This window comes from Eubalaena glacialis, chromosome 7, assembly GCF_028564815.1.
Source record: "Eubalaena glacialis isolate mEubGla1 chromosome 7, mEubGla1.1.hap2.+ XY, whole genome shotgun sequence".
In the NCBI taxonomy this organism is placed as follows: Eukaryota; Metazoa; Chordata; class Mammalia; order Artiodactyla; family Balaenidae; genus Eubalaena; species Eubalaena glacialis.
Window position 1 is genome coordinate 90240576 of NC_083722.1, and position 24867 is coordinate 90265442.

General features: G+C 38.9%; 1 protein-coding gene across 1 annotated transcript in view; it reads right to left on the reverse strand.

Annotated features, from left to right (window-relative positions):
* Positions 1 to 24867, reverse strand: part of SUCLG2 (succinate-CoA ligase GDP-forming subunit beta) — a 258167-nt gene that overhangs the window by 129746 nt on the left and 103554 nt on the right. The window lies entirely within an intron of this gene.

The window sequence follows — 24867 nt, forward strand, 5'->3', positions numbered from 1 at the left end:
TGTGAAGCAGCCCAGTGATAGAGAAGGCGCCCTCAGCCAATAGGAATGCACCCCTACCCAACCAACAAAAAGAAAAAAAAAATGAAAAAAAAGTCAGCCCCCAAATCAAATGCGTTTAATAACTCAAAGAGTACACATCTTCAGGCCACAGCTTGGCATTCTCTGTTTGTGATCCAGTTTTGTCTGAAACTAGAGAATTAAGTCAGACAATCTCCGATACGGCTCTAACGGTTCTCTGGTTCAGCACACCAGGTTTAGAATCACAGACCCAGGTTTTAATCAAGCCTTCATCCCTTGCCCAGCTGTGTGATACTGGACAAGTTACTTAATGTCTCTAAGACTCAGTTTACTCAATTATGAAACAATGTTGAGGGTTGTTTTAAGAATTAAATTACAAAACATATGCAAATATCCCCAAATCCTAAAAAGTCACTAATGAAAGAGTATTGCCACAATCAGTTAGTACATTTATTACCTTTGTATACTGTGAGGAACCAAAAGGATTATTTCCATTCGGGTTGAGATGGTAAAAATTGTTGGAATCTGCAACCACTCATGTAAGGTCCATAATTGTTGGTTATTTCAACTATTACTACCATCATTGTGGTTACTCGTAGGCAAGCAGGCAAAGGTTCAAAGAAAAGGAGCCACAGGTTTTATCATGAAGGCAATGGGGCGCTACGGAAGGATGTGACACTATGAAGGCACTGGGTAAGACAGTCACTCTAGCTGATATAATCAGATTATTAAGGCTCATTGTCTTATTGGTTGGTCTTCCCTTCTATATTTGCACACACTCGGAAAACCAGGGTTTACCTTCTCTCAGAAGTATACATAGTTCCTTCTTTGCTGCCCTCTATAACCTCTGACAATAGTTTCTGCCCAGGATGTGAACCATAACAACATCAGTCAAACGATGTCTTAAAATAAGCTCGTTCCCATCAAACTGAGTAGAAGACAAGCTATGGTGACCGCTCATTATCAGAAACTCACCAGGAATGGAACCAAGTAAAATGAATTTATTGCATATTTAGGCTATTGCATGTAGGAGTAGTATTAAGATCAAGAACTTTGAAGAAAAACAGACTTAGTTAAAATCTCCAACTCTGCCTATCCCTTTATTTATAGAGAAGAGGAGAATGAGATTCAGAAAGGTAAAAGTAACAGGTCCATCTATAAAATAGTCAAAACAAAAATAATCTATAGTGTTAGAATGATGTGAAGAATAAATGAAAATAGTAGGTAAAGTACTCATCTCAAAGTTTGGCGCATTAAAAAAGGAGTCAAAATATGACAGCCATCATCATTATAATTATTTTCAGCAATTAAGCAAAAAAGTAGAATACAGAAAGACATTTCCAATTTCTCTTTTGAAGACATCAAGTAGAAAAAACACTTTTTGCTGTCTACTTAAGTTTTTAATTGTGATCTCTTCAAATTCTTTAAAAAGGATAGCCAGCATTTCATTGCCATTATCATTTTTCATATCCTCATCATCCAGAAAAAGAGATGCTTTCCTCTCCAAGCTTTCCAACAGCAAAACTTGAAAGCCATGCAGACTACCTAAATGGGCAATGTTAACTGGTGTTACACAGGTTTGATTAGATAAGCTTTAGGCACTAACCATCAAGACACAGAAACAGTTGTAGGCTCAATGAAGTGTTGTCAGTTATTCATATCACCACTGATCATGTATTAAAGGACTCCAACTTGGTCTACAGTTGGTAGACCAAGCAACCACGTTGGAGACTGTGAAGCCACACACTGGGGCAAATAGAAAAAGGGAAAGAAAAAGATTATATCAAATCTAGGTACATCTTCTGCAGCTTACACCCCAGGCCAAAAATAAGTTCACTACAATCATCTCTTCTGCTTAGATCTCAAACACTAAATCAGTACAGCAGGTCAGTAGCCCAAAGTAAAATAAGTTTGTCTCATCTTGAGGGAAACTCACATAAAGTAATTTAACTCATGTGGCTATTTACTCAAAGTGTTAAAAATTAAGTGGCCAAATCCTTCTGAACAGTAACTAGTTTTTTCATTCAGTATTTACCAAGTGGATTCATACTTAATGTCACTGTTTCCACTTTATTTAAAGATCTGATTTCTCCAAAAACTTGTACAAATTTCTGTTTGTTTTTTTAACGTTACCTCTCTGTTCCCAAACAGAATTACAAAAGAATATCCCATACAGGAAATTCCATATTTGCATGAATACACAAGATGATTTAACTGTATTTTAGGATATAAAGCTAAAAAGAGACAGGGGGGGAAGACTCTCCTCCAATAGATTTTGTACAGAAATGGATTGCATCTATACATTGATAACCATATTACTGGTATAACCCAGGTCTGTATAACTCCAAATTCCCTGCTCTTAACTGATACTTTTACATGCAGTGCCTAAATATGCAATACATTCACTTTATTCTGTTCCTTTACTGGTGAGTTTCTGATAATAAGCAGTGCTCATGGCTAGGCTTCTATTGGGTTTGATGGAAACCAGTTTACTATAATTCATATATATTTTAGGAGAAAAAAGCACTATAGAGATATATTTGATAAACTTAATAGAGATGTAAGACTTTCAAATACCATTATCACTTAAGAGAACAAAATTTATAGCCATTAAGAAAGCCTAAAAAAACCCCTCTGAGCCATGGTCTTATTTCACTCTATTAGCTGCATTAAAATAATGCTTTCTCACTGTTTTCCTCTCTTTCTCCACCACAACAAGTGTTATTATAATTACAATAATACAGTTTTATACCTATTTTTATAGTTCCCCAACAGTCCCATGCTGGATAATAAACATTCTTGGAAGCGTTATTAAATCTTAAAGAATAAATAAATTCATTAAGGAAAGCATAACCTAAATAGAATAAATAAGAAATGTTTTTAATTAGGCAGGCTTTGTAAAACTACTTCACTTTGCTTTTCAGGGATGGAATTCTGAAAATACATTTATGCAAAATAATGTTCACAAGACATACTTTAGAACCAGAACACAAATGGGCCATAGCAAATGTCTGAAAATGTTAGTCAAGAATATCAATAAGAGTAAGTTATTTTCAACTATCCTTTTTAAATAGTTTGGTGATCAAACAAATATTTGTATTACTGAACTGGTTTTTATTCAGTGTTGCGCTCTTCCAAAGTGTAATACTTTCTAAACACAAAATGTATTACTCCATATACCAGTACTGTAGCAAGGTGACTATTGCCATGATCATCTATTTTGAGTCAATAACACTGTAGTTTGGGGGGGGAACTATGATTTCTATGATTCACTGACAAGCAAAATTGGAATATTCAGTTTTCAGCACAATGGCATTGTGTAATTTCTAACATAGTGATCACCTTTCATGAGGTTTGATAGAATCCTTAACAGAGAAAGTTAAAATGTATTTCAGATTTACCAATTACTGTAAGGCAAGGAGAAAGGGGAGGGAGAGGCAAGAGAAGAGTTGAAAGATACTATGAAAAGATGAATCTTAATAAAGAACATACAATTTATAGGGTGATAATAGAGACCCAAGTGGCAGTTTCCCAGAGGAAATGAGCTAACATCCCTGTTTTCATTATAACCCCAGAACCCAAACTTAAAAGTGGAGAATTACCTATCTTAATCATTACTGTAATATCTCCTATAGAATGACCCTTATTTCCTCAAATTGTGAGTAGGTTGCTCGCTGTGAAATAAGACTGTTTCTGAGACTGAAACAACTATTTCAACTTTCAACAAGTCTCACATGGGCTCACAAACACTGGGAAAGAGAATTTCAAATACATGAGACATTAGAATAAGCCATTTCACCACTGGTCACATCCCTAGACTAGAACAGAATTGGAGATACTTGGCTCTCCATCAGACTGCTACCCATCAAAGACTTAAATTACACATACCTGGAACAATGATTTACAAATATAAGTAAAAGATGGAAACAAGACGATCTCTAGGACAGGGGTTTTGTAATACAAACAGGAAGTTATCCAGGGAGACATTATTTCACGTTAAAAAATTCTTTACTGATAAGGCTTTTATGTAAGTTTTAAATCTTAATTTCTTAACGAATATGGTAGCCAATTAATCCCAGATTATCTAAAATAATTCCTTCATTTGGATACTGTGGGGGCATGATAATGCCCATTTGAACAGTTTATTAATTATAAAGAAGAAAAAAATATTATCTTAACACAAAACACAATTTTATTTTCGAGGGAACCATTTTGAGCTCTTATAAAAACCCCTAAATTAAAGTTTGATAAATCATTCTTTTTTCAAATTGCCATACTCTTAAAAATATTGTATATTTAATCCTACATTATAGGCCTTATTAAAATCTATAATGATAAATTAGCCTACTCTTCTGATTTTGTCACTGGTGTTATTAATTGCTTTCATAACCTTTAATACACACTTTGTTGGTGATAAAAATTTTAAAGCTAGATAAAAATTACCTCCAGAAAGGCTCGATTTAGTTGTAATATCTTACTCTTTCTGTAGTTTAATACTTATAAACCGATCTTACATTTTGCCTATTAGATTAAAAGATATATTTCCATAACAAAGGTTAAGGATAGAACCTCCTGACATTGATGCCAAAAATAATGTGATCGTATTCAAGCACCTGTAGCTAATCAAAAAATGTCTAATGGGCTTCCCTGGTGGTGCAGTGGTTAAGAATCCGCCTGCCAATGCAGGGGACATGGGTTCGAGCCCTGGTCGGGGAAGATCCCACATGCTGCGGAGCAACTAAGCCCATGCACCACAACTACTGAGCCTGCGCTCTAGAGCCCGTGAGCCACAACTCCTAAAGCCCCAGCACCTAAAGCCCATGCTCTGCAACAAGAGAAGCCACCGCCATGAGAAGCCCACACACCGCAACGAAGAGTAGCCCCCGCTCACCGCAACTAGAGAAAGCCCACACGCAGCAACGAAGACCCACCGCAGCCAAAAATAAATTAAAAAAAAAAAAAAGTCTAATACTATAAGACTGCAACCACAGGGCATTAAATAAATCTTCTGCAAATGAAGTCACTTGAAAAAAAGAATTTTTCAGAACAAGTTTCTTCAAAAGAAGAAATTTCCAGAAATCTCTACTCTGTTTTATGTATAGTAGGGATTAATGATACACATTACTAATAATAACATCTGTAACATTTGTAACTTCAACATATCCTGGAAACAGTCACAGATGATGAAAAGCATTTATGAACATCAATAGCATTTCTACAGTATTTTGTGGTACATTTGAAGGAAAAGAATGATAAAGGAAAATAGCTATTTAAAAAATCATTTTTTTCCCCTGATTTTCAAGGCAAAGATGTCTTCAGTCAGGGCTCAATGAGGGAAGCAGAACCACTGTGAGTTATGGATAAGGGATTTATTACAGGAATTAAAGCTGAATTTGTAGGAGATGCTGAGAAAGGAAAGGAAAGTGGAGGCTGGAGGATCAGGAGTCACCAACCAGCCAATCAGAGGAGTCACCCAGTAGCATGCGCAGGAGCTGTGGAGAAGGGTATGGGACTTGTTGCCAAGCATCTCACGATGGGTTTGTGTCCATGCTGATCAGCAAGGTCAGCAGTTGGGAAAACAGTTAGACATAGAGCACAAAGGAACAAAGACAAGTTGGACCCTCTTGCCAGCATGTCTACATCTACCCATCACTGCATCACAGAGTAATGGCTGCATTTCAAGTTCTGTGCAAATTCCAAATCTGGGCAACTCTAACCTGATATATACAAGGAAGGGGATTCTTAGAAACGGAGTTCCACCTTAACCAAGCTGACACAGTATAAATTACCACAGATGATAATAAAGGAATCAGAAGGCAAAGCCCGTAACTGTTGCAGGTTCAGAATTAATATTGTTTTACACTTTTCTGAGCAGCTTGAGAACCTATCCTGGGCCAGGGTATATCCCTCCTTCAGTAGCAGACAATTGTAAGCTACGTGATCATACAGAAATATAAGGGGATCTCTTGTTGATCTGAACCAGTGATGAACAAGAGGGGAGAAAAAGGTGGCAATGCCCAGAACTGATATGCGAAGATAAACTCACAACAGTTTTATTTTCAGAGACAACTGGAAAGACTGTGAAATTTAAAATGTATGCACCATATATATGGCTGCGCTGCACTCATATTTAAAGATGTTTCTTTCACTTTCACAGTAATATTACTAGTATTGTGAGATCTTCCACCTTCATGTTTAGAAATCTTGTCTATTCCCTATTTTCTCTTACTTAAGTCAATTCCTCTATCTGGCCCGCCACTTACTGAGAGATGCTCTCATATGCTACTGTCTGGAATCAGCCCCACTGCCTGTTTGCGGTCCTCCTTCTGCCACCCTGGTCTACTGCCCACACCTCCACCAGTTTCCTCTAGTCAAGAAAGATCCTCCAGATTCTCACAAGTGGGTCCTTTCTGGGGACCTTCTCAAGCAGAGCGGCTGAGTCCCTAGTGAGGCAGCTTTTTCCTTTTCGGCACAGTCTCTATCCCAGAGGACACAGTCTCCAGGGGAGACTTGGGATCAATGAAACCTGACGCTTCTGTGCCCTCAGAGCTATAGCTCCTGCTGCCCAGCCTTCCCCTTTCCTCACTCATAGAGATTTAGCAGGAACCCCTCAACTTTCTAACCAGCTCCACTCTTTAGAGACTCTTTCTCCTAACAGGCCCTGATTTCCCAATTGCAGAGAGCATTCAAAATCCTTCTCAGCCTCCTGAGTCCAATGCAAATCAAGGAATAGTACTGGGCATCTGTTCCATGCTCCTGAAAAATTCATGACAGTTAAGAAACCTGGAATGTTCTAAGACAATTAGGAGGTCCATCTGTCCAATGCGCACAGAACACCCTTTGGTAGAGCAATCCCACTTCTGTGAAAATCAGCTACAGAAACAAGGATTTTCACTGCAATGTAATTATAAGAGGGAAACACTGAAAACAACCAAAATGTCCATCAGCATTTGGACATTCGGGATTGGAAAAACAAATTTTACATATCCACATGATGAAATGATACAATACTATATATCTATCAACCATGATTAAGTATATCTTTATGTATAAACATGGGGAAATGTCCATAGACACGATACGCTTTAAACTGAGTGAATGATTAATATTTAAAAATAAATAGTCACGGGCTTCCCTGGTGGCGCAGTGGTTGAGAATCTGCCTGCTAATGCAGGGGACACGGGTTCACGCCCTGGTCTGGGAAGATCCTACATGCCGCGGAGCAACTGGGCCCGTGAGCCACAACTACTGAGCCTGCGCGTCTGGAGCCTGTGCTCCGCAACGAGAGAGGCCGCGATAGTGAGAGGCCCGCGCACCGCGATGAAGAGTGGCCCCCGCTCGCCGCAACTAGAGAAAGCCCTAGCACAGAAACGAAGACCCAACATAGCAATCAGTCAATCAATCAATCAATCAATAAAATCTTTAAAAAAAAAAAGTTAAATCTTTAAAAAAAATAAAAAAAATAAAAAAATAAATAGTCACATTTGGGAATCATTATATAGTCATAATGAAATCTAAATGGACAGTAACCAAGTTATCAACTGAGGTTGTCTTAAGGAGGTAAGGAGGGGCATTATGGGTAGAACATTACCTTTTTTCAGTACTGATTCAAATTTTTTGCAATTATCATGTGCTGTCATAAAAAAATAAAAATGAGACTTTAAAAATGTGCGATAAATATAGGCAGTTATTTATAGTGGTTTGTCTTGAATATTTAAATGTTCCTTTCTGTATCAGTCTTTATAGTTTTAATCTGTGGGGTCAGGGATGCCTATACTTGAGGAGGCCTCCAGAAGGCATCTTTAAGAAATATGGCTCATCATCTTACAACATGACTTCCTAAAGTGTCATGCAAGAAAATTGACAGCGGCAGAAAAACGTTTTGCCCTTTTAAAATATCTCTTGAGCACCTGCAGGAATTCAAAGATTTAAAAAAGTCATAGTCACTGCCTTTCAGAAACTTAAAATCTACTGAAGGAAAGAGATACAAACAAAGAATTACTGAAAAATATGAATGCTTTCACAAGTGGCAAGAACAAAGTATAGTGAGAAGGGGAAATGGTGTCAAGTTAAGCAGGGCAGGAGAAAGAATAGAAGAGCCGGGAAGAGAAGAAGAGCTGTGAGTTTTCTAGGTAGATAAAGCTGGGGAGTGAAGACACCAAGGGGTAAACAGCTAAGAAAGGCTACTTTGCTTTTCTATTTATACTTGTTTGGCTGTCTTAGTTACCTATTTAAATTAGAAACCACTATAGCATCACTTCAAATAAACCAGTAAAGCATGCCAAGGATTCAGCACTCAAATTTGTTATTTCAGATCTTCAGAAAACCTCTACTTCAATAAAAGTTTATTTATCTATATTCAGCAACAGCGTATAAATGAAAAAACACATTTATGGTCTTTGTTAAATTTAGTTATTTTGCCCTAAGTGCTTTTAAGATCTCCAATAATTTTATCACGGTGGTCTTTAAAAAGCCCCCAATCAGGTACACTCTGACACAGGGCTGTGAAAGCTCCCAAGGGGTCAGTGAGATTCAAACTAAGCAGTTGTTTAATAATAGCAAGAGTTACCTATATGTCCACCCCCCCCTAACCTGCAAATAAACACATATTCCAGACTTAAAATGTGCAACCATTCTAAATGCCAGAAATATAGAATTCCAAACACTGGCTTGGTGATGTTGCTATAAAAAGGAAACCAGGAGGTTTTTATTTTCCATTTTAAAGTGCTAAAGTGGTGGATGACACTCTGGAGTTAAGTAGAAGCCAGGAATGACCCACCCCAAGGGAGATGAAAGATCTCAGAACCACTTTCCCATGATATACACATCTACTGTGGTCCAGCATAAACTGTTATGTAGCTTTCAAATTGCATTGAGTTTTAAATTGCAATGTCTTGCTCTTTTATTGCCTGTCCTGATCCATTTATTGTGTCTGAAATGTAAGTCTATTGCTTGAATGTTAAACACAGGGAGGACTTTAGGTTGCATCCTAGAGGATGAAATCATGCAATTTCAGTGAACTAGGAAGAGTTTATATTTGGCTGACTTTCGAGGGTCGCGAAGGCCTGAGAAATACTTTTTCCTTTTCCTGCTATGCCAGCTTTCTTTGGTTTTCATCCTTCCTTTCTTCCCCTCTCCTTCCTTCTTCCTTCCCACCCTTCCTTCCTCCTTTTCTCTTACCCTTCCTTGTATTATTTCCAATTTATTTAAGTGCAAGTTCAATTATATCTAAGATAACTAACTTCAGTTTCAACAGTTCAGTTTCAACAGCCTGAAAGATCAGCACTAACTTCAAATTTCACCCCCATCACACCCTCCTCAAAACCACTCCCAAATAAGGACTAATACACTTAAATCCCTCAGAATTGGAGCACTCATCATCAACCTGATCCATACCTGACTTCAGAAGCCACAAAGCCTGGACCTACTTCCTTGGACTGTCTTCAGAACAACCTTTCTGATTATCTTTGAAGCATTCAAACTAAGATGGTCTCTTCTGGGACTTCCTGAATCATTTTTTTTTTTTTTAATGTCTGGTTTGAGCAAGAATTCATATTGGAATAAGCCAGCCCAAGTGTTATAAATAAGAAATTAAAGAATTAACAAGCTGATGTGCACCCTCTAGGATGCACATCATGGGGAAAAATTAATAAAAATTTTTTGAGTTGAGTTTGGAATTGTTACACCCGAAAACACAGTAAAATACTCCAGAGCTGGCATCCACACCTGGGAAAAGTAAATGAAAATTCTGGCAGGTTTTAAGTAGCTAGTACTAGCGTGGCAGAGAAATAAAATCCTGTTTCACGCTTGACCAAGCAAGCAGTCCTATATGAGGATACCCTCTGAAATCCCAATCACTAGGAGACGTTTACTCTCAAGATTCACATTTCATTATGGCAGCTGGAAAGCTACCAGATAAGCCTATTCTTCCTACCCACTGATCGACCTCTCCTTTCAAAAGGTGGCCAACATTTGTTCTGTATTCCACACTCTCCCTCACCATCACAGTTTTTTTACTCTGTTTTTCACCTTAGTTTCCAGGAATATGATATCAGACATCGGGAAGTAAATAGCACATCCACAGAACTACCTAAAATATTCCCTTCGTCTCCCACTGCTGGTGCCCTTAAATCCAGTTGCAGCTTTTTTCAGGTCCCTGACCCTTTCTCTTTACCTCCCATCAAGAGTTTGGAACAGGCTGTCATAATGCATAAACATGATTCCACTGTGGGGAGGGAAGGAGATCTTGCTACCCTAGATGAATTTCCCAGGACACTTGTCCATAAAGCTAAAACATGATAACCTCAAAATAGGATGGCTTAGCCGTATACAAAGGGAGCGATTTTTATGATGAATTAAATCAACATTGACTAGGGAATGCTACAAAGTCTCACAAAGCAGATGCCACCTCTCCTCTGAAGGGCCTTCTAGTTCAAAGGAGATGCCACACCGAAGAGGAGCCACAGGGCTGGGGAGGGCCCTGTCACACTTAATGAAGCCACACTCAGTTTAGCCAATCATGCCCCTCACACCTTCTCTAGTGTTTGTTGCTACTGAAGGGCACACACAGCATGATGCAGAATGAGATGGCCTCATTCCCCTGTAAATGACCAAGCAGGAGTGCCAGGTACATAGTGGGCCCTCAGCATATGGTCATTCATTTATAATCATCACTTCTTTTGCACTGTGAAATCATAATCACAGTATTTATTAGGTGTTTACTGTGGAATAAGATTTGTGCTAAGTGTATTCATTACCCACATTTAACAAATAACTCCACTGAGGTTGAGTTATCCGGAGTAACACAGCTAGCAAGAAGTAGATTCAGAATGTTTCAGCAAGAAAAATAATTCTAGAGACTGTGCTTTAACCCTTTCACATAGAGCCTCATTATTGGGTTTTTCCCCCCAACATTTTGTTATTAAAATTTCCAATCACATAAAAAAAAGTTGAACAAGTAAACATCTACACACTCACCACTTGGATTCTATAACTGCTAACATTTACCTACATTTGCTTTATCCCAAATCTCTCCATCCATCACAGCCCATCTTATTTTTTCATGCATTTCAAAGTAAGTTGCAGACATCAGTGCAGTTACCCTTAGACTCTTTAGCACTCATAACAGTAACTAAAGTTAATACTTGTTTACAGTTCCTTTTTGGCAAGAGATACAATTTACATACAGTGAAATGCCCAAATCTGAAATGTACCATTCAGTAGGTTTTGACAAATGCATATATACCTGTATGACTCAAATCCCAACCAAGAAATATACTGTTGTTTGTGAGAGCATATTACTAGAGTGTCCTTAGGACAAAATATCTAAATAGAGCAGCACTGACAATGGGGATCTTAAGTCTCTTACTGAATTTTCACTGAAACTAAACATAACAAAATATTAAATTCTTACACCTCAGCACAAAGATCAATCCCTGGCCTATAGACAGGCCACCAACAGATATGTGACTATTCAAGGCAGTGTAGAAAGCAATCAGTTCTCCCCCACCCACCCCACGACCTCCAAATCAGAATCCTGCTCGAAACATTCCTAGTCAGGGTCAGTGACATGCAAAGTACTGATCTCAAAAGGGATTTTTTTTTTTTTTTTTACCACGAGCATATATAACTTTTTGAAAACAACTATTTTAAAACATGAACTTTTCCAGCCCTGATACTTTGGAAGCTCAGGGAAACTATCAATAATAGCTGCACCAAAGGTGTTTCCTTGCACCATGTCTGTCCTGGTATTTTGGTGTGGCTATTCCATTTTGAAAAGGGAAGTGAATTCTCCTGGGGATTCTTGCAACCTCCAGAAAAGCCAGGATGATGTTTCCAGCCTTAATCTGATGCTTAAGTGATGGAGTGATGAACATGACGATCTTTAACCCAAAGCTTTTCTAGGCTGTCAATGTCCCTGTCACTGCCTGAAATTAACATATTGGGATTGGAGACTTTCCATAAGCCTCCAGGGTTTTTGAAAGAAAACCACTAGAAAGTATTTAGAAGACAAAAGCCAAGACATATCTGCGCTATAACCTAGAGTACATTACTCTTTTGCAAACTTTGGAAAATACAGATATAAATGCTTTAAAAAAAAGTCTGGAATGATAGAAAGTCTACATCAACAGTTATCCACAGGGGGTGAAGTTTCAAATGATTTTTACGTCCTTCTTTAAAGCTTTGATATTACCTGCACTTTTGACAAATGCTTTATAAATGCTTATGCCATTTATAATCAGAGAAAAACTATTTTCAGTTTTAAATAAAATATATGTTTATGTGACCTAGTAAGAACAATAACAATATTATTGCTAAGTGGGGGGGAGGGAGAAAAAGCTTTCTGTAATCGAAAATATATATCATTAAATATATGTATATGTATGCATACATGCATATATAATATGTATACTGAGGATTAATCTGGAATAAAATATACCAAAGTATTAACTGATTATTTGGAGCGGGGGAGGCGATTACTGGTAATTTTTTCTTCTTTTTGACTGCAAACATGCTACAAAGCACATGTATTAGTTCTGTGAATTTTTTAAGCAAGTTTATCACACATTAGATTACACTGGTGCCTGAGATGTGCACAGAACGCTGCCATTCAGCTTCACTGGGCTTTACCACCCCTTCCTCACTTCATAGGCGGTGTGACTCAGAATGGAGGACAGAGGCAAAACATGGCCACTTCTCAATTCAGCAACTAATCTTCCAGTTCAAAGCCAGCCAAAACACGGCCACTTCTCAATTCAGCAACTAATCTTGCAGTTCAAAGCCAGCCATGGAGTTCCTTGGGCCTAGGGACTCATACACCTGTGCTTTCCAGAATTAGTTGTAAAAGTTTCCAGAATTAGTGCTTTCCAGAATTAGTTGTAAAAGTTTCCAGAATTAGTGCTTTCCAGAATTAGTTGCATCTGATCCATGCAAGAAACATGAAGATGCGTCCCTATGAGATTCAGGACAAGTCACTGGGGCTCAAGTCACCAGTTTCCTTAAGGGGGACATACAGGGGTCAAGTGCCCTCGAGGTGCCCTTCAGCCCTTCAGATGTATGTGCGGAATTATTAAAGCATCTCCTTTCTATGTACATAAATCTACCATCCCTCTTAAGTCCCTCCCAAAGAAGAAAACATATTGAAGATGATCAGAGTATACTGGTAAGTTAATGAGCCACTGGTAGACAGCCGTGGATCACAACTCAGGTTTTGCTCCTCACTAGCCAGTTGAGTGACCTTGGCCAAAGAATAACAGAACCTCAATTTTCTCATCTATGAAATGAAGCTGATAAAAGTAGCACCTACCTCTGAGAACTGCTATGAGTATTAGATGCTAGGGGTTGGCAGGGGAGGGGGGCGGCGGGGCCGGGCGGTAGGGGGAGTATGTGAGGTATGTAAAGTTACTAAACACAATACCTGGCTTACATCCTCACTTATATTTATGTCTTAAGTTTCAAGTAAATAGCAGATGAAGATGATAAGGATGAATATGTTGTCCATTCGGCAAAAATGTTTCATAGTAAGTAATAAATGTAGTTTAACCGACTTTTATAAGTGTTTAGATATCGATGTCTTACTTTTTTCCAATCATTCAGAAATGATCAATAAAATGTGCTCATGGTTGATGAGAACATACTAGTTCAAATCAAGTTTTAAAAGGTCAGATACCTTCAAGAGAAGCCCAAATCTACAGACATTTAGCATTGTCCTCCTGCCACCTCCCAGATGGACTACTGCTTTCGTAAGTAAACTGAGTATCTCTGGATCCCAGATAGGATTCCCCTGCCACAAATACACACCATGTTTTTATTTACGTTTGGATAGTAGTTTGTTTAGTTCCAAGGCCTGCATGTTTCCTTACTTTTTGCTCGTCTCCCTTTCGATACCCTTGACTGTTGCCTGGAATGAGTGGCCCTGGCCCATCCGCCACGCTTCCTGGCAGAGAACTCATTGCTTGACTCCATCTGGAGTTGCTCAACTTCAGGCCTCATTAGCAGGCTGAGGCTTGTACCAACACAGCACATCCCTCCCCCAGCATTGATGCTGGGTCCGTTCCAGCCCTGTGGCAGCCTGCAGGGGAGGGAAAACGAGCTGGGAGGCAAGCTAGACACAGAGCTTGGCTGGCGTTTTGTACGTCAGCGTTAGGACACATGGCTCTCTGTCCTTTAGTGTCATTACTGCCATTGTTATTACTGTTACTATGGTGGTTGAGGCTGTTGTCATGTGTCTTAAAGACATCACATTTTCAGAACTATCTACCAAGAACTAGTCAAAAGACTTTATACACCTCATCTCATTTAATCTTCGCATCAACCCTCTGCATAAGATACTATTCCTAGATATCAGAACACTGAAACTCAAAGAATTAAAGTCCCTTGTCCAAGATCACACACAAGTTGTAAATTCCAGAGCACAGGCTCAGGCCAGAGCTGAAGATCTACCAACACCATCTGAGCATGACCTCCTACTACCCTCACCAATTCATGTTTGTGGAAGTGAACGAGGTTGGGAGCGGGTAACGTGACAGTGGTCAGAGAGAAGGCAAGCCTCCCACTTCCAAATTTGACCAGAATTCTTGACCATGGGTTCTGGGATCTGTCAACTAAAATGAAGAAAAAGTGATGACCCAATAATAGCAAGAACAAGAAAAACCTCCCATTTTGAGTCAAACGAAAGGCTATGCCCATAAGGTAGCTCACATGGATTTACAGCTTCACAGACAAACCTTTTAACTGTCTATACAACCAAATGTTTTTGTGATGTATTGTACCTGATCATCTTGTAATAAAATAAAGCCTACTCTATCAGTGTACTCCCTCAGTACTTTTTTTTATTATTATGCATGGTTTTTTTTTTAAAGACAGCAGTCCAGGTTGATGGGGTGCAGACGTCAGAGAGGAATTCTCTAAAGTCAAAGGCAACACTGGTCCTTCCTTCTCTGAGGCACTTGTTACCGCAGATAGGGATGTCCACGACACAGGAATGCCAGAGTGTGGGCCTGAGTCCACTCTCTAGCATTAGGGTTCCTGGATTCAAACTCTGGTTCAACTCTTTTACTTAGTTGTATAAAATCTTAGAAGTCACTTAACCTCTCTAAACTTCAGTTTTTTCCTCTGTAAAACGGAGAGGATAATAGTAAATCTCTCATGGGTTACTGGGTAAATTCAAGTATGCAATCCATGCGAGTACTTTGAACAATGCCTGGCAACACAGCAGGTGTTTTCTTTTAAAGAATGTGAACTACTATAGGTTTTATGACTTATATCCTCTGATTTCACTTCCTACATTCCTTAAATAAATCCATTAGCCTTCACATCTTCCTCTAACAAATGTCATTACTGTTTGAGCCTCTGCTAGGTGACAAGCAATATAATGGGTGCTTTGCATCTATTATCTTTAATCCTTCCAGTAATTCCATAATTTAGAAATTATTGTCCCCAGTCTACAGTAGAAAACACTGAATGGAGTTCAAAAGTTTATGAGTGCCTTGTTAAGGGATATGACCTCCAGCCCATGCTTTTTCTATTATAGTTTCCATCCCAACCAAGAGGGAGATGTGAATGTTATCTTGCTGCCCAGGGCAGCAGCTCATCTACTGAGAGCTGACAGTCCCCCAATCTCACCATGGCCTAGGGGGTATCGCCAGAAATCAGCTTTGGCAACCCGCCTGGCATCCAGGCCCTGCCAGGACTAACTTTGTCCACCACAGATCTTCCGTTAAGGCCACTGCAGCAGGGGAACACTCCCCCTCCCCTTCACCGTGTCAGTGTGTTTGGGAAACCTAGGGTAGCTTTGCTGCAAAGAAGAGCTCACTTGTGATTTTAAATGAAATATTTGCTTTACTAAAGTGACAGATTTTTAAAAACCCATTTTTTTTAATAAGCATTTGAGTTCAACTTGCAATTCTTATCATTCTACTAAGTTTGAAATTTTGACATTCACTTTCAAGGTGGCTTTTGATTAAGGTTCAAACAACTCAAGCTGGACACGCTAAACTCCCCCTCAGCAATCAGTATCATTTACACATTTAATTATTCTTAAACATTTTAAACTGACTTTATAAATTGAACGTATCCATTTTCTTTTCTTAAGCACTGCAACTGTCTGACCCAACGAGCAAAACTTTCTCAAGTACTAAATTGTACCAGTAATTCCCTAACAAATTAAAAGATTCAGTGAATTTTAAAACCATTGCGATACTATTTATAATCTTTGTCAAAAGCCTTATCTTTCAACATAAAAATTATGAGAGTAATGTCATTTAATGTCTACTCCGTTACTGTAATATGTCAAATTCTCTTAAACATTACAAACACATCAACTAAAACAATATATACAGATAATTAATAATTGATTAGGATTAATCATATGGGTTTTAGAAATTTCATCATCTGTTTGCTAAGTTATCTACCTACCTCGGTTAAAAGTAACATAACAACCAAGGGTACGCTTTTCAAATCTTGTGTCACAGATAACACCACAACTCCAAGGAACTGAGGTCACGCTCTTATCCAGGGTGGGAGTGATTTTTCATGTACTCCTGATGGACAGGATGGAACTGTTTTTAATAGCGGCCAAGACAAATGCGGACCCCAAACAGGGTGATCTCCTGGACTATATATAACCCAGAATCACTCAGATTACACCACCAACCTAATACTGCTGAACTCCATCTGACGGCAGCAGACAGAAGTCAGCCACCTTCTGTAGGGCTTCAGCTATTACCTCACTTACTGCATGCATGGTTTTGTGTTTTAGGTTTCCAGGTTTTTTTTTTAGCTTTTTAGGAATTTCAGTTGCCTTTTTATTGCTCGAGAACTTTAATGCTATTCCATAAGCTCCTTTATATTCTACTATAATTCCTTTAAACATCTATAAATTTTGTCACTTGATTCAAGACTAAATTCAGCACTTACTGGACCTCTATCAATTTGGTGCTGGTCTCCTCTACACAATTCTTTACTGCCTCATGGAATTCAGAATTATTTTTGTTTCCTTCTTGCCTAACAGAGGTAGTATCAGTTAGAATTCGGCTTAGCTGTCGAGGGACCAAAAAATTTTAAATTATAATTCTGAAATTTTAACTAAGAGAGAAGTTTATTTTTCTCTCACGTAAAGTCCAGAGGAGAGTTGCTAAGAACTGGTATCATAATCCCACAACCATCACAGTCCCTCAACATATCATTTTGACTTCATGGTCAAATTGGCTGCCATTGGCTGTAACCAAATCGTAAGCCCACAGCTAGCTCTGCCAGAGACTGGGAAACACGGTCTCTGCTCCAGGCAGCCATGTACTTAGTGGAAAACTGAGTAGCACCCTGGTACCTGAGAACAAGGGGTGCTGAGGGGGAGAAGGGAAATGTCATGAAGGTATTGGCACACGTCTGCTGGAGCCCGAGTACACAGTTACCGAGGGAGGGAGAGAGGTACCTCGTAGACATGTCAGTAGCATACCTGACAGCACCCAAAACTGAAGATCTTGGAAGGTGTCAGGGTGGTGGGCAGACAGTACAGTTCCAATTGGTCATATCCATAGGTTACAATCAACTGAGGAAATAAGTTTATATAGAAGATAATGAGAGCCAGGTTTCTCTCCGTTGAAGAAAGTATTTCCAAACATGGAAAGGTGAGATGCTAGAAATACCCTTGAGATTTAGGATCAGAATTGGAGGTATTGACATAAACACAATGTTTTTTGTAATGTATGCAGACAAAGAAATATATATGAGTGTGTTTGTAAGTGTGTGTATGTAGAGCAGAATGAATGTGTAATTTTATATACATGCATATTTGTACATGTGTACATACATACACATATACATGTGTTTGTGTGTATGTGCGTATACATACCCAACTGCCTCTTAAGATGACCTAAAAGCAATGACATCTCAACAATAATGAGCACAACCACATGCTAAGTGGTTTTCAAATATTACCTCTGCTAAAAAGAACCAGGGCTTCTTAGAGAAATGGCTAATACTACGTCTGGAACAAGAGAAGTACAAGTTGAAATGGGAATATCTTGTGCCAGCAAGTAAGAAAGTGCTCAAAGAAATGACAAAGCCATGTCAAAAGCCTTAAGAATGGATGACAATCCATTGAATAAAACAAGAATTCATAGGTCCTTGATGATATAAATAAATGTTGTAAGGCAGAAGGAAAAGCTCTTCTTTATAGCAGATTACCAACTCATAAATGTAGGAGAAATAATGGAAATGAGAATCACCAATTGGCAGCTATCACAGAGGTAACTGATTCAGGCAGGAGCAGTCCATGAAGGCCAAGGCTGGTGGGTGGAAGTTAGATGAGGAAAAGGATACTGGTGTAATCTCAGAACTCCTTCCCACAAAATTCTAGTCAATCACAAAAGGAAAATGTCAAATGTAAGGTAGAGAAACCCGGCAGACATCAACTGGACTAGTGGTGTGAATGGTCACATCGTTTCTGATGTGACCAACTATGAACAGCTGACTATCACTTTTATAGCAGTTTTTTACCAAGAATGCAGGACCTGAATCTAACCATGAGGAGGCACTGGGTGGACCCAGCCTGAGAGACATTCCGCTGAAGGAAAGGCCTGGACGTTTTTAAACAAGGACTTGAAAGACAGGGAAAGACCAAGGAAATGTTCCAGAGCAGAAGAGATTGAATAGACATGACAACCAAATGCAACATGTGTTTCTGACTTAGATCTTGGTTCAGGAAAGAAAAAGACACTATTAGGACAGCTGGTAAAGTCCAAATAGGCTTTGTGGATGGGATGGTAGTAGTGCATCAACACGGTTTCCTGATTTGGAGGGTTGAACGGTGATGATGTAGGAGAGTTTCCTTGTTTGTGGGGAAACACACACCACAATGTTTAGGGTGAAGACGTATCATGTCTGCATCTTGCTCTCAAATGTTAACAGTTGGGGAACTGGGCTGAAAGTGATATGGGAGTTGTTTGTATGGTACTTAGAATTCTCCATAAGTTTGAAATTATTTCAAAATAAAGTATTAAATAAAAAAAATCAAGGTCCGTTGTTCAGGAAGGAGAGCCCTGATACTCAGAGAGAGCCAGTGGTCCCTGCTGGTCAGGCCACACAGCATGCTGTTGTACCTGCATTATCTTTCTTGTCTTTGTTCAGCTCTAAAGTTATAATCCTTGTTCCCACTGTCTTGTCCTAGTTGTCTGCTTTAACAACATCATTTCCTCTCCTCTGGTCCATCAATAAGATTCCAACCCACCTTATGTCCAAACCAGTCACAGGTACCACAGGCAATACATTTTGAGGCAGGTAACATGGTGTTTTCAACATCCTATTATCTACACAGCATTTAAGATCTTCTTGACACAATTCTGCCCTGAAGTAACATGCCAAGAAAACAGGAGAACAAGTGTAATACCCAGGCAGTGTGGGGAGCGTGAGACTGCACAAACTGTAGAAGATAAAACAGAAGTGAGAGCGGGTTTCAGAACCACAGCCTTGGGGGACCTTTACACCAAGCACAGAGACCATCCACCACTAGCACAAAGACCTACTTGAACCAGAAGTTTTCCAAAAAGTCTGATCAATGAGTCTCTCAACTAGAATTCTAGACTCTGCTCTTACCAATGTAATTTAGGTTTGCAGACCTATCACTCACGGGAAAAAGAAGAGACAATGAGAAATCTCCTTCCTAGTTTCAAATCTACAGATTCTGTCCTCAGTGACGTGAAGAAGGCTGGACACTTTCAGAAATACTAACATCTCAAATTGTGTTGTCATTTATAACACTTGTTAATGTCAATTTATGATCATTGTGTCTGATGCCTATAATGAAGAGAATATACAGTCATTAATTCTAAATATGAACACTTTGCCCTTTTCACATTCAAATTCACAGTCTATAAACATTTATTGAATTCCTACCACTCTGAGCCTTGAACACCAAGATGACTAAAACAGCAGTGCCCTCAGTGAGTCCACAGTCTTGGGAAGGGCAGACACGTAAACTAACAAATTTAATAAAAAGCACATATGACATCAAATTTTTCACCATTTCTAGGTTTGCACAATGAAGTACTGAACCTTAGGTTATGTTTTTATATTAACTTATTTTACCGTTTTAAAGTTAGGAACCAAATTAGGGAAACTGAACACACACTAGCTGTGGGCTTCATCATTTAAACATATCAAGCCATGTGTGATATATCACCTAAGTAAGTGGTTTCCAAGGTTCATGTCTGAGCTATATCAGAATACCTGTGGCACTTCTTAATAATTCAGAAATCCAGTACTAATGAATCAAAATCCCAGGAATCAGACTCAAGAGTTCAGTGTTTTTGAGAGTTCTTCAGTGGATTTTGATGCACAGCTAAGTTTGGAAACTTCTGACTTAACCGTCACTAATTCTGAGAGTGACCTTAGCTCACTACAACACTAGTTGGCAAAATAAAAATCAGTCCCTTGGCTGTGAAATTCACAAGACTGCTGATTAATTCATTTGAATATGATTAAACTGCTTCCCTCTACCCTGGGTTTGTGGACAGTGAGGAACCAAGATGTTTGCTATAGCATCCATTATTAATGCCATTCCTTTCCAAAGGCTGTCCCTTTGACCTCTGTTTATCCCTCCTGGTCTCCTCTATGAGTTTATAGTTACTTGCTGTTCTGTGCAATTACATCATGCTGAGTATGAGGACACCCCACAAGCTGTTAGCTATATTAACTTAATAATAGATTTCAGAGTGTGATTTCCAATTAATTTCATTTTCCATATGCAAATGCAGCTCCATGGGAAGCCAGAATTATAGAGTAGCCATATGGTGCCTCATAAGTAACAATTAAAACTAATTTTCTATTCTTTGACACTAAAAAAAAAAAATCATACAGCTTAAATGCCACAGAGAAAATTGAAACTTCAACAGCATCTGTAGCTCTCTAGAAAGAAGATGCCCCACTTTCCACATTTATGTCCTGATACTCCAGCTTCTAGCTTGGCAGTGAGTGGCTAGGTGAGGACTGAGCTGTCGCCAGGCTTTTTGCATGTTTGCTTCTTCACTGCTTTTCCGCTGGTGGAATGGCTCAGGGCAGCTGTGAGAAAGTCCTAGGCTGTCCATTTCACATCAGTGAGCTGGGTTGAAAGAACAGTTTCCTTTTGAAACAGGTGATTTCTGGTAATAGAACTTTTCTACAGACCCATTTCCAAAAGGTGATGTCTGAAACAATGCTGCCATCTGCCCAAGCCAGGGGGAAAAATACACAGTCCCACTGAAAGCAGGTGATGTTTTTTAAGCCATGAATATAATTGTTCTAGGCTAAGAAGGGCTGCGGGAAGAGCCGCTCCCTCTGGAAACTAAGGCTAGTGTGTTAATTGGATGGATGGCCCTTTTATACTTAACATAGGGTATAATTTTGTCAATCCCCAAGGGTCCAATTTTGGCAGAATCATCAGCTGAGAGGTTAAAAAACAAAGCAAAACATATCAAGACTCTATTCAAGATATATAGTGTGACAAAATCCTCAATTTTATTAGTCTTTCACCATTTTCAACTCTAAACTTGTCAAGTTTTTATGTGAGAGCAACCTTGCCATAACACACCCTGCTCACAGCCATGTGTGAGGGTAATGCAGGTGAGTGCTCTGTACCCCCAAACTTCTCATCACCAACCCCAGCCCTGAGACTAAGCCAACCTCTGCCACTATGGGACAACCTCCGGTGACTTTCTAGTGTCTCTTCCCAGTAACCCCAACATCCCTGGATTGTCACACCCATCTCCCTTTTCACATCCCTGGAATAACAAACTCCTCTCTTCTTTCAAATTACTAAATAGCAAAACCTCCAAATTCCAGTCTTCCTGCCCAACCTTGAGATGCCCTACGTGGCAGAGATTACTATTAATATTATTAAACGCACAAGTTTCCCCCACCCGGCCCTATTTTTTTCATTCCACCCTCACCTACACACACAGAGTGAATATAAAAAAAAAAGGATTAAAAGACCTAAGTGTAAGGCCAGACACTATCAAACTCTTAGAGGAAAACATAGGCAGAACACTCTATGACATAAATCACAGCAAGATCTTTTTTGACCCACCTCCTAGAGAAATGGAAATAAAAACAAAAATAAACAAATGGGACCTAATGAAACTTAAAAGCTTTTGCACAGCAAAGGAAACCATAAACAAGACCAAAAGACAACCCTCAGAATGGGAGAAAATATTTGCAAATGAAGCAACTGACAAAGGATCAATCTCGAAAATTTACAAGCAGCTCATGCAGCTCAATATCAAAAAAACAAACAACCTAATCCAAAAATGGGCAGAAGACCTAAATAGACATTTCTCCAAAGAAGGTATACAGAGTGCCAGCAAACACATGAAAGAATGCTCAACATCATTAATCATTAGAGAAATGCAAATCAAAACTACAATGAGATATCATCTCACACCGGTCAGAATGGCCATCATCAAAAAATCTACAAACAATAAATGCTGGAGAGGGTGTGGAGAAAAGGGAACCCTCTTACACGGTTGGTGGGAATGTAAATTGATACAGCTACTATGGAGAACAGTATGGAGGTTCCTTAAAAAACTAAAAATAGGACTACCATATGACCCAGCAATCCCACTACTGGGCATATACCCTGAGAAAACTGTAATTCAAAAAGAGTCATGTACCACAATGTTCGCTGCAGCACTATTTACAATAGCCAGGACATGGAAGCAACCTAAGTGTCCATCGACAGATGAATGGACAAAGAATATGTGGCACATATATACAATGGAATACTACTCAGCCATAAAAAGAAACGAAACTGAGTTATTTGTAGTGAGATGGATGGATCTAGAGTCTGTCATACAGAGTGAAGTAAGTCAGAAAGAGAAAAACAAATACCGTATGCTAACACATATATGTGGAATCTAAAAAAAAGAAAAAAAAAATGGTCATGAAGAACCTGGGGCAAGACGGGAATAAAGACACAGACCTACTAGAGAATGGACTTGAGGATATAGGGAGGGGGAAGGGTAAGCTGGGACAAAGTGAGAGAGTGGCATGGACATATATACACTACCAAACGTAAAATAGATAGCTAGTGGGAAGCAGCCGCACAGCACAGGGAGATCAGCTCGGTGTTTTGTGACCACCTTGCGGGGGGATAGGGAGGGTGGAAGGGAGGGAGACGCAAGAGGGAAGAGATATGCGGACATATGTATATGTATAACTGATTCACTTTGTTATAAAGCAGAAACTAACACACCATTGTAAAGCAATTATACTCCAATAAAGATGTTAAAAAAAAATAAAGAACACCCCTCCCCCACGATTAACCATATTTTGCTTTTGCACCAAAAAAAATTTTTTTTAATGTAAAAAAAATAAATAAAATAAAATTTTCAAAGATAAAAAAAAAAAAGAAAATGAAGTCAGTTCCTTGATATCTTTTGCTTTCTTGCATTAATTTTAGATTAAACATTGCCAATGTTAAGGCAATATTTTATGTGACATTTCACGCTAAGCAAATATTAAAGTTCTCAACAACTATTTTTAAAAAATCCCCTCATGGCTGACAGAAGAATTAGCGCAAAGCTTAGCAGCCGCAGCATCCGACCTGCTTTGCCAACCATATAAAACAAAATGAGCTGAAAGATTACGTGTGTCTTCATATTCCAGCAAAAATAAATATTTGGAAAAACAAAAATTTGATCAAACACCTCCCCCCTCAATATTCAATCATCATTTGATCAATCATTCCCTCTCAGTTTCCCCCTTTTTTCCACCTTATTCCCACCACCTCCATGAAAATAACTTAAGAAATTCTTAGAGTTTCACTTTTCAAACTTAACGATGAAATGAAGTGTTTATCATGTGCATCCTAGGTTTCTGTACTCCTGTCTTTATCAGTTTAAAATGCAGACAAATACACACTTGACACACGCTTAGGTAAATAAATCTAGTGGTTGCTAGTCTGCTATCACAGTACATTATAGGGGTTTCCAAAACCCAATCTTCCATTTTTTGAAGGTCACTCCTCTATTTATCAGTCATCCAGGAGGCTCAGATGACAAAGTTAGAACCAAAGACTGGGCCAGACCAACATTTGATTTCCACCAAGGTTTTAGTCCTGCTTCTACATCCCTTCCTCCATTTCCTTTTTCATTTTATGGGGTAAGGGGAACAAGTCAGTGAGAGGATGAAAAGTCATTGCTCATGAAAGCCACCCTCCCCCTTCAGCACCCTCCCTTAGGGCAGATGAGCGGAGCACAAACATATTCACCGTGTACTCTTCCTTGCATAATCTTCCGTCCTGGAGGTTTTCCTCCATGCTTGCCCTTTAAAGTGCACCCAAAGAACCCAAGTACCCCAATTACATATAATAAGGAAACAGTATGATATTAATGGTCAAGAGCATAGCAAACTACATAAACATTTTCAACATCTATTTCCTTGCCTGTAAGATGAAGGCAACGTCTTTCACCTCGTAAGGTTGCTGAAGAATTAAAACGACCTGATTTGGGACTTCCCTGGCGGTCCAGTGGTTGAGACGCCGTGCTTCCACTGCAGGTGGCACGGGTTCGATCCCTGGTCGGGAACTAGGTTCCCGCATGCCACGCCGCAGGGCGAAAAACAAACAAAAAAAAGAACTGATTTTTATATAAATTGCCCCAAGACTACATCTGGCACAAAGTAAGTGCTCAGTAGGTGGTGGTTCCTATTACTGCTATGAATATTATTAAGGCTAAGAAGTTTGGGCTGTACACAATACAAAAAATATATTTATATATTTTAATACTATAATTTCTAAATTGTATAATTACATAGTTTATATTTTATTATAGTAACTGCATGTTCAATATAATTTATAACTTATAAATTGATATATAT